This window comes from Momordica charantia (genome assembly GCF_013281855.1).
Source record: "Momordica charantia cultivar OHB3-1 chromosome 8 unlocalized genomic scaffold, Mcharantia_2.0 BLBB01000008.1, whole genome shotgun sequence".
In the NCBI taxonomy this organism is placed as follows: Eukaryota; Viridiplantae; Streptophyta; class Magnoliopsida; order Cucurbitales; family Cucurbitaceae; genus Momordica; species Momordica charantia.
In genome coordinates, this window is record NW_028275166.1 from 21,129,325 (window position 1) to 21,139,664 (window position 10,340).

Genomic DNA, 10,340 nt, shown 5'->3' on the forward strand with positions numbered 1-10,340 from the left:
CAATAAGCCTACTGTTTTGAGAACATATTCAATTTGGGAGATGAGAGTATTTCTACACTAAATGGAATTCACACCCACTCAATATTGGAAAGTGTAAAGTGTGTGTACTTCTCCTTATTGAGTGAGTATATAAGTGATTCCCTTATAGTGTTGGTGTGTGGCTTGCACAATATGGTACCCGCTTTCTTGATACCCTGAGAATAATTAACTCATGATGAGATCATGGAAGACTATCCATTAGAGAACCAGTGGGACTTAAGGAGCAAGAGATGAGACCAGGGGCAAAACGAAAATTCAAAAAATTGGGACCATGAATCACTTTGTGAAGGATAAGATGAGTGGTTATGATTATATCCGTGGACATAACTTATACGCAGTGCATGACGGTGCAACCATTAGTCTTTAGTGGAGTCACCTTGGGTTAATGGTAATATTGGTTAATTAATGAGTTTAATTAATCAATTGTTGACCATTGGAGCTCAAAGTTGTAGGTCCATAAGGTCCCCACTAGCTAAACTCTACGGCGAACAATCAGTTGGGAGAGAATTAATAATGTCTATTATTTTATTTAAAATTAAAATATTTAATTTAACTTTTAATAATAAGTTGGATTTATTATTAATTTATTGAGATGTTCTTTAGTTCTTCTCATAGAAGAATCCATGGATCAAAACTCATGAAATGGGACCCAGAAAATTATAAAAAATTTTAATTTTCATAATTAATTAGAGGATTAATTAGTCCATTAGGATTTTGCCCAAAGTCTGTATAAAGAGACTTATATGCAAAACCCTAAAGTATGCATATGTCAATGCTCATACCCTCTTCCTCTCCTCCTCAGTAGCCACCAAAGAATAATACAAGGGATTTGATCCTTTTTGTTATTCGAAAATCCTTTTTAATTAAAAGTTGCCATTGAGTTCCGCTAATCGATTTATATCAGGCTTCCGTTGCACCTGGCGGTCGAATCTGTTCCAGCTTCCAGCAATTGGTATCAGAGTGGTCTTCGGTAATTTTAATTAAAAAGGGAGGGTGGGAATAGTTTTACAAAAATTGCTTTCTTTAATTCATATATGTGATATTTATACATTGCAACTGGATTGTGTAAGGATATTAAGAATACTTTGGCAAAAGGAAGTACAATTCCACATTCAAAACTACCCATTCGTGATAAGATAAAATTGTGTTTCCACACAATGGAATTGGTGGGTGGATAAAGGCTGAAGTTAAGAAATTTGGAAGTCGTATTCTTTGATTTTTTTTGTGTTTCCACACATTTTTTTTGGAAAGATTACCAACCCGTTTACACTTGTCACATACTTGGGCAAACTGGTGGTCGTCTCGAAATAAGGTGGGCCAAAAGAACCCACTCTGTAACATCTTAGTTGCCGTTTTTCGACCTGCAAAGTGCCCACCATACAGGGACGTATGACATGCTTCCAAGATTTTTGCTTATTCCTCTTCAGCTACACACCTGCATAAGATATTATCAGGGCCTAACTTATAAAGATACGGCTCATCCCACCTATAATGCTTAGCATCATGTAAAAAATTCTTTATCTGTTGTCAGTTAAACTCATAAGAAAAGATGCCACTTACCAAAAAATTCGCAATATCTGCATACCATGGGATGATATCAATACGAAGGATTTGCTCATCCATAAAGTATTCCTTGACTGCTGATGGGTCTTCTGGGATAGTGGACTCTAGTCGAGACAAATGGTCCGCTACCTGCTTTTCTGTACCTTTCCGATCTCGAATCTCTAAGTCGAATTCTTGAAGAAGTGAGATCCACCGAATCAACCTTGGGCATAGTGGTGCCCTCGCCTGGCGCCATTCCTGAACCTAGCAGCAGACGGACAGGCCGGGCCTGAATTCAAACTAGACTCTTCTTTGTTTGAGCTTTGCTCCCACGCACTGAAATAAACCGCCCAATAGTTCTATTTATCAAAGAGATAATATCTTTGACGGACTGTCGTATAAACTTATTTTTACAAATGTCTAAAGTTTTCCAATTTTATACTTTTAGATTTATGGATTCAGAATTTTTTATTAATATCGATTTTACCCTTATTTATGAAATTTATATTTATTATTGTTAGTTTTTTTATTTAAATGTAAAAGATTTAAATTACTAATTTAGAAAATGTCGTATAAACTTATTTTTACAAATGTCTAAATTTTTCCAATTTTATACTTTTAGATTTATGGATTCAGAATTTTTTATTAATATCGATTTTACCCTTATTTATGACATTTATATTTATTATTGTTAGTTTTTTTATTTAAATGTAAAAGATTTAAATTACTAATTTAGAAAATGTCGTATAAACTTATTTTTACAAATGTCTAAAGTTTTCCAATTTTATACTTTTAGATTTATGGATTTAGAATTTTTTATTAATATCGATTTTATCCTTATTTATGACATTTATATTTATTATTGTTAGTTTTCTTATTTAAATGTAAATGATTTAAATTACTAATTTGATTTTCTAAAGCTTTAATTATTGTTGTGAGCGCGTTTGGATCCGCGAAGGCAATCGCTCGGATGTTCTCCTAACCCAACCTGAGAACGGACCCGAAGTTTACGACTTTATCGAAGAGAAAGTCGACGTATCTGAGTTCTCCTTCATCGTCATGGGTCCTTTTGACAGAACATTCTCAGCCGCTCAAGAGTCACGAGGCCAGCCAAGAAGAAAAAAAGAAAGTAAATGCTGAAGGCAAAAGGATGCTTATCTGGATCAGCCTACTTCTTCTGTGTTACGCCCCAAATCAATTATTTCCATAGTTTCTTAATTTATTCCTTAATATATTATATTAAAGAATAAAATTAATTACAAAAAGATTTATCCATGATTTTAAATTCAAAATTTACCCACGATTTTCTTCAATCCTATTCTAATTCACACTATCTTCTTCTTCCACATGCTTTCAATATGCTGAACGAGAAGAAATTTGCCAATTGAAGAATTGAACATACTACAGTGTCATCAATCTAACCACAAACTACAAGAACATATAATCAATTAAAATAATAATTAGTTTATGATTGTGTGTATTATAAATTATATACGTCAGCACTCATGAGTCAATTATAAACTATATACTTCTATCGCAATAGACGATACAAACAAATATAAATTATATCAGGCTATATATGATTTATTTTTTCTTGTTTGTCTAAAAATTCAAGTTTGGCTACAAATTAATTTAGTTCTCTGTTTTTTTTAATGTATTTCTTAATCAATTTTGTAAATTTAGTCACTATTCATCTCATGTTATGTAATGTTCAATTTTAGGTTATAACACAGTATTCTTATTCATCTAATTCGATCTAAAGTAAATATAGTATACATTCAATTATGTATACTAGTTTATATAATATATCTAATTGATAGACCCCCGATCACTAAGGTGTATGCTCGGAAGAAGAAGTTAGGAAGGGCATGTGAGAATTAGGAGAGGTGTGCCTTGATGTCTATTTTGGAACGTTTGTGGGCCCAAGGGAATATTGTTAGTTAAAGAGTCTGTTATAGTAGATAAAAATAGGGGAGGGACGTCTTCTTTTTTTTATGCTTTTTGTTATCTTGAGTATTGTGACTCTATTGAGCTTATAGGAGAGCAGGGAACTTTCAAATTTTCCCTTGACTTCATAATGTGGTATAAATAAAATTGGTTCGCATCAATTTTTGGTATTAGAGCATTCGTCCAGGGTATGGTAGGAAAAATGGAAGCAAGAGTAAATGAATTAGAAGAGTGAATTACCACGTTGCAGGCGGGGACAGAGGAGAGGATTGATCACCGGTTGTCTCAGTTTCAGGAGGATATGCACAGAATGTTGGAGCAGGGGTTAATAAAAGGATTTGAGATATTAGTCAAGAAAATTGATGGGCAACCGAGGGATGGAGCAGAATTGGTAGCCTTAAAGCGTGCCATTATTGATAAATGGAAGAAACCGATGGGGGTGGACGAGAAGGAAAAGAAAGAGAACATGGGGACTAGTGCGGTGGAAAAATCGGGAGGATCGTACGATGTGCCATTGTTTGATATGCGATTAAGGAATCTGGAGGTTCCTATTTTCAAGGATGAGGATGCGAAGACGCTGATGGGTGGCTGCATCGCCTGGAAAGGTATTTCGTGGTGAATAGGTTATCCGAGGGTGACAAGCTCGAAGCATGTGTTTGGAGGAAGAAGCTCTGTCATGGCACCTGTAGACGGAAAGTCGAACGTCGCTGATCACAAGTTGGGGGGAATTCCGCGATCAGTTGATCGAGCGATTTCGTCCGACGAAAGAAGGAGACCATCGCGTCCAATTCATGCGGCTAAATCAGGACACCACCGTGAAAGCCTATCGCTGGAAATTTGAGCAGCTATCGGCCATGTTGAGAGGAGCCCCAAATTCAATCCTTGAGGATAAGTTCATTAGTGGATTGAAAGCAGAGATTCAAAGTGAAGTAAGAGTGTTGAAGCCCGTGGGCCTTAAAGAAAAAATGGTTATGACCTAGTTGGTGGAGGACAATGAGTTGGACCGGCAAAAGCGACGGGCTGGACCTCCGAGGACCCAACACGCAAAGTCAACAGTACACACCGAGGGTAGGCGAACCATCACGCTAAACCGTAATCGCGCTGCCACTTCGAGTACGACTTTAGCCAGCCATGATGCAAACATTAAGACGGGAATGACAGGAAATTTCAAGTGATTAACAGATAGTGAATGGTAATCAAAGAGAAAGAAGGGACTCTACTTCCGTTGTGACAAAAAATTTTCCCAGGTCACCGATGCAAGAAGAAAAAGCTGCAGGTTTTGTGCTTCCATGTGAAGATGGAGACTCGGCTCCACCAACGACGGTGGAAGAGGGAGAACAGAACCTCGGTGAAGTTTAGGTAGTACTAGAATCCCTCAAATCCGAAGATAACAAACCCGGCGGAGCGACCTTATCTATAAAATCACAGATCTGGCTCGATTCACCGAAAACGATGAAGCTCGTCGGGAGTGTCCGCAGTCGGAAGGTCGTAGTGTTGATCGATAGTGGAGCTTCCCACAACTTCATCGCTGAAAGTTTAGTACGAGGGTTGGATCTGCCTATCTCACCCTCATTCAGTTATGGCATAATCTTGGGAACGGGCGATTCCGTGCAAGCCTCAAAAGTATGTAAAGGTGTGGTTCTATCTGACTGGGATGTTTTTGCTGAACGCACGCACTAAGCGTGGTAACAATTATATAGATGCAAGCGCACACCTGTCAGAGTAATATAAAATGGATGGAGTATCCAAGTATCGATCCTCAAGGATTTCTAAATAATTTCCAAACTCTGAAGTTTTAAAGAATAGTGAATGTTGAAATGAGTGATTCTTGTAAAATGGGAAGTGGTCACAAATAATGGTTTTGGATTTGGGATTTGGACTTATAATAATAAAACCTAGCCCGAATTACTTCAAGTTAGCCAACAAATAATCAAGGACATGCTAAGGATAATATGCATTTTACTTTAGAAACTAACGACTACGCTTCTCACTTTACTTATGTCTAAGCAAGTTCAAAGTCCTAAGACATTCCCTAATATGTCTATTATGAGATATATCTTAGTTTTAGGATGGAAATAGTCGCAACCTCGGGTTAAGGTCCTATGTCTAGGCTACTTAAGCGGAACCCTTATGTCTAAGGCGCTCCTCTCCTCGGTTTAACCACTCAACAATGCAAATAAGCAACCTTTTCAGTATTGACTTGTTAAGACTTACAGTGGCCTTCTCTAAATCCTAACTTTTTGGGGAAACATGTTGAGCAATGAATGGAAAGCAAAAACACTACTTCTTAGGAACCCTTTTTAGACATAAAAGGCTAACTATCCATAACCGGGCTAGAGACGGGAATTTAGAAAGACATATTGAAGAAAATACAGCAAGTAAAACGGTTGAATGTGGAATGCATGTGTGAAAAACAAAAGTTAACTAACGGAGAGTTTTTATCGGGATTGAGAGCTTCGCCCTTCTCTTTCAAGCAAGGGAGAGTGTCACGTGCTCTTTCCTCCCAAAAACACAACTCTCTTAACTAAAAATAAAGTAAAGGCAAAGGGAAGATAAGCAAAGTGCTAGATTTTTATATATTTGAATAAGTAGAAACTAACTAAGTACAAATGGAAACAAAACAAAGCTCAATAAAAGAATGTAAAGTGCTCGGGATTTAAAAACCAAAAGCAACTAATGAAAGCAACTCAAAAGTACTTAGAAAGCAACAAAGAAACACTAAAAATGATCAAGAGAAGGAAGCAAGGCTTGATGATTTTGGTGGAGAAGTTGCTGGAATTTATAGCTGTGCAGAATTGGTTAGGTAGGTCCTAAAACGATGGTGAATCACCCATTTCCAACTCTTTTGACTGACCAAATCGTGCTCAAACTGATAGTGGAACACTTCTTCTACACGTATGCATCGGTTGGAACCACCAAAACGCATTGGAAGATGCGTTTCATTAAGGGCAAAGTTGGAAGAAAAACTGTTTTCTGCAGGCTTCCCAGGCGCCTGGCGCCTCCTGAGGTGTTTTTTCGTCTTTTCGCTTCTTTTGATTAATTTGCACTCCCAAATGGTCCTAAAATGTCATAAATACAATATAAGCCATCCACAAACCATAGTATATGAATTTTGCATGAATTCGAACTCAAACGATCGAGAAAAAGTCCGAAACAAAGCTGAAACATAGTAAAAACAGCATCTAAAACCTTCTTTTTACGCATGTAAACAAGCGTAATCACTATCTCTCTTCGATATCACTATCATTAACGATTTCCTCCCCATTTCTTTAGGGAGCGCGGATGTTATCCTTGGAGTATAGTGGTTAATGACACTTGGGAAGGTCCAATACGGTTGGCGATCATCTGAGATGGATTTTCAGCTTCGAGAATGGAGAATTCATCTTCAAGGAGACCGTAGTCTCGTGAAATCTCAGGTTTCATTGAAATCCATGATGAAGGCCATTAGGGGGGAAGGATAGGGGATTCTCGTCGAACTCAATGCTATTTCTCCCGACAGTGAAAGTTCATCAGTGGATCCTATAGCAACAGAGTGGAGTAAGTTGCCTTTATTAATAAAAATGTCTTAAATCTACACTCCCTGGTCTTTCAACCTTTGAATACCTTACCCCCAAGCCAGAGCCACGATCACAACATTGAATTATTGTCGGGAATGGGACCCATCGATGTTCGGCTTTATCGATATCCACAGTTCCAGAAGGATGAAATTGAGCGGTTGGTTACGAAAATGCTCATGACAGGGATTATCCAACCAAGTAAGAGTGCATTCTCAAGTTCGGTGTTGTTGGTAAAAAAGCAGGACAACAATTGGCATTTTTGCGTGGACTACCAGTCTTTGAATCGGGCCACTGTCCTAGATAATTTTTCGATCCCAGTTGTGGATGAGCTCTTAGACGAATTTTGGGGCTACAATTTTTTCGAAAATTGACCTCAAGTCCGGGTACTATCAGATACGAGTTAATCCATTAGATGTGCACAAGACGACTTTTAGTACTCATGAGGGCCATTACAAGTTCTTGGTTATGCCTTTTGCACTCTGAAACGTCCCATCAACGTTCCAATCAATTTACTAAGACGATACTTGAGGAAGTTTGTGTTGGTGTTCTTCAATGACATCTTAATCTATAGTTCGACGGTCGAGGACCATGCCTCCCATTTAGCCTCTGTTCTTCAAATACTGCAGGACAACCAGCTGGTGGCAAATGCAAAAAAATGTTGTTTTGTCGAGCATCAAATTGAGTATTTGGGCCATCTTGTGTCTGCGGAAGGGGTTGCCGCCGACCCATTGAAACTGACAACAATGAAAGACTGGCCTGCTCCTAAAACTATAAAGCATCTGCATGGTTTTCTGGGATTGACGGAGTATTAAAGGCAATTTATTGCTCATTATGGTATTATTGCTTTTCCCTTAACTCAACAACTTAAGAAAGAGGGTTTTGTGTGGAACGACAAAGCGCAGCGAGCCTTTAATCAACTGAAATCCACTAAGTTGAAAGTCCCTATCCTAGGACTTCCAGATTTTTCCAAGCCCTTTGTTCTAGAAACTGACGCTTCGGGCATAGGCGTGAGTGTTGTCTTGATCCAAAACCAACGCCCACTTGCTTTTTATAGCCAAGCCTTTTCCCCCAGTCATCGTTTAAAAGTGGTGTATGAACGCGAGTTAATGACAATAGTGTTGGCTGTCCAGAAGTGGCGATCATATTTGTTGGGTCGTAGGTTCATCGTTCGCACGGATCAAAAAAGCCTTAAATTCTTACTTGAACAACGGATCATCGCCGGGGAATATCAACGGTGGATAGCTAAGCTCTTAGGCTATGATTTCGAAATCGAATATAAGCGACGACTGGAAAATTCAGCTCTTGATGTACTATCTCGATTACTGGCAGCAACGAAATTATGTGTCCTAAGTGTGGTACGGGGCGTGAATGTGGCCGTGTTCATTGATCAGACAAATAATCACCCAAAGCTTAATGCTATGCGGACAGCCATTCGTGAGGAAGCTCTATACCCAGCTGGTTACTCCGTCTAAGAGGACCTTCCCCTTTATCGCGGTAGATTGGTGTTACCCCCTAATTCTCCCACTATTCCTCTATTGTTACAGGAATTCCATGCCGGATCAGTGGGAGGCCATGTAGGATCGTTAAAAACATATCAGTGAGTTTCTCGAGAGGTTTATTGGTGTGGGATGAAGGCGCGGATTAAAAGTTTTGAGGTTGATTGTTCAGTTTGTCAGCAAGCAAAGTATTTCAATTTAGCCCCGGCGGTCCTTATCCAACCATTACCCACACCGGATATGATATGGGAGGACATTCGATGAATTTCGTGGAGGGATTGCCCAAGTCAAACGTGTACGACACCATTTTGGTTGTAGTGGACAGACTCTCTAAATATGCCAACTTCCTCGGCCTTAAACACCCCTTTATGGCCATATCTGTAGCTGCCATCTTTACGAAGGACGTCATGCGTTTACATGGGGTGTCGCGGAGTATCGTGTCGGATCGAGACAAGGTCTTCACTAGTTTGTTTTGGGAGGAACTATTTAAACATTTGGGAACACAGGTGAAATGGAGTACAACATACCACCCACAAACCGACGGTCAGACTGAAGTAGTTAACTGGGGCCTTGAGAGTTATCTCAATTGTTTCACTATGGAATCACCGAAGAAGTGGGCGAAATGGCTCCCATGGTGATATGCAACAACCCAAGCGTATTGAGCTACTTGGGCCACAAGCCACTTGAATTCAATCATAGAGATGGTTCAACTCGAAAGGGTAAGAGTTAAAGGGATTAACTTTGTAGTCGTTACCTTGAGCAGACAGAATACTCACTATGCTCAAGGCCGGAAACACTCCATGAGTTTGATGACCAATCAAACAAGCATGCTCCGAGGATTCGACCTTGGATTACCAAGTATTACTTGTGACTGTGTGCACTTGCATGAGTCTCTAATCTTTTTAAAGGTAGAGATTGAAAGAAACTTTAAGAGGAGAAGGCATGAGCAGAGGTTGAGAAAAGAGAAAGAAACTCAAAAAGACAAAAAAGTTGAAAAAGAAGAGAGCATCGAGATGAATAGAAATCCACAAGATCCTCCACCGCCACAAAATCCACCTGTGAATGGAGATATGGCAGGTGAAGGAGCAGCAACCCGAGTAGGAGAAATTCCCAATCCGATCCTTCTAGCAGGTAACCGAGATGTAGCCATGCGGAACTATGTCACTCATGCGTTCCACAACCTCAATTCAGGGATAAATAATCCTTTACCCCAAGCCGCACAGTTCGAGCTCAAGCCAGTCATGTTCCAGATGTTACAGACGATGGGCCAGTTTGGAGGACTTACTAACGAATATCCTTACCCCCATCTCAAATCCTTTATTTAAATAGCTAATGCATTTCAACTTCCAAGTGAGGATGCACTAAGATTAAAAATGTTTCCTTTTTCTTTCAAGGATGGTGCAAAAACTTGGCTAAACGTATTAGAACCAAATTATATCAACACATGGGCAGAACTGATAGAGAAATTTTGTGCAAAGTACCACACTTTGACCAGGAACGCAGACCTTTGAGAGGACATTGTGTCTTTTAGACAGAAGGAGAATGAAGTAGTTAAAGAAGCTTCGGAGCATTTTAAGGAGTTACTGAGAAGATGCCCGAGCCATGGATTGCCCGCATGTGTGTAGATTGAACAATTCTATAGAGGATTGGATCGTTCATCAAGGATGATGTTGAACACCGCAGCTAATGACTCGTTGTTAGAAAAGTCGGTTAATGAGATCGTTTCTTTCTTAAACAAGATGATAGACATTAATGACCA

At 39.1% G+C, this 10,340-nt stretch overlaps 1 pseudogene; it reads left to right on the forward strand.

Moving 5' to 3' along the window:
* Window positions 1-4,319: 4,319 nt before the first annotated feature.
* LOC148209766 (uncharacterized) lies at window positions 4,320-6,989 on the forward strand (annotated as a pseudogene).
* The last annotated feature ends 3,351 nt before the right edge of the window (window positions 6,990-10,340 follow it).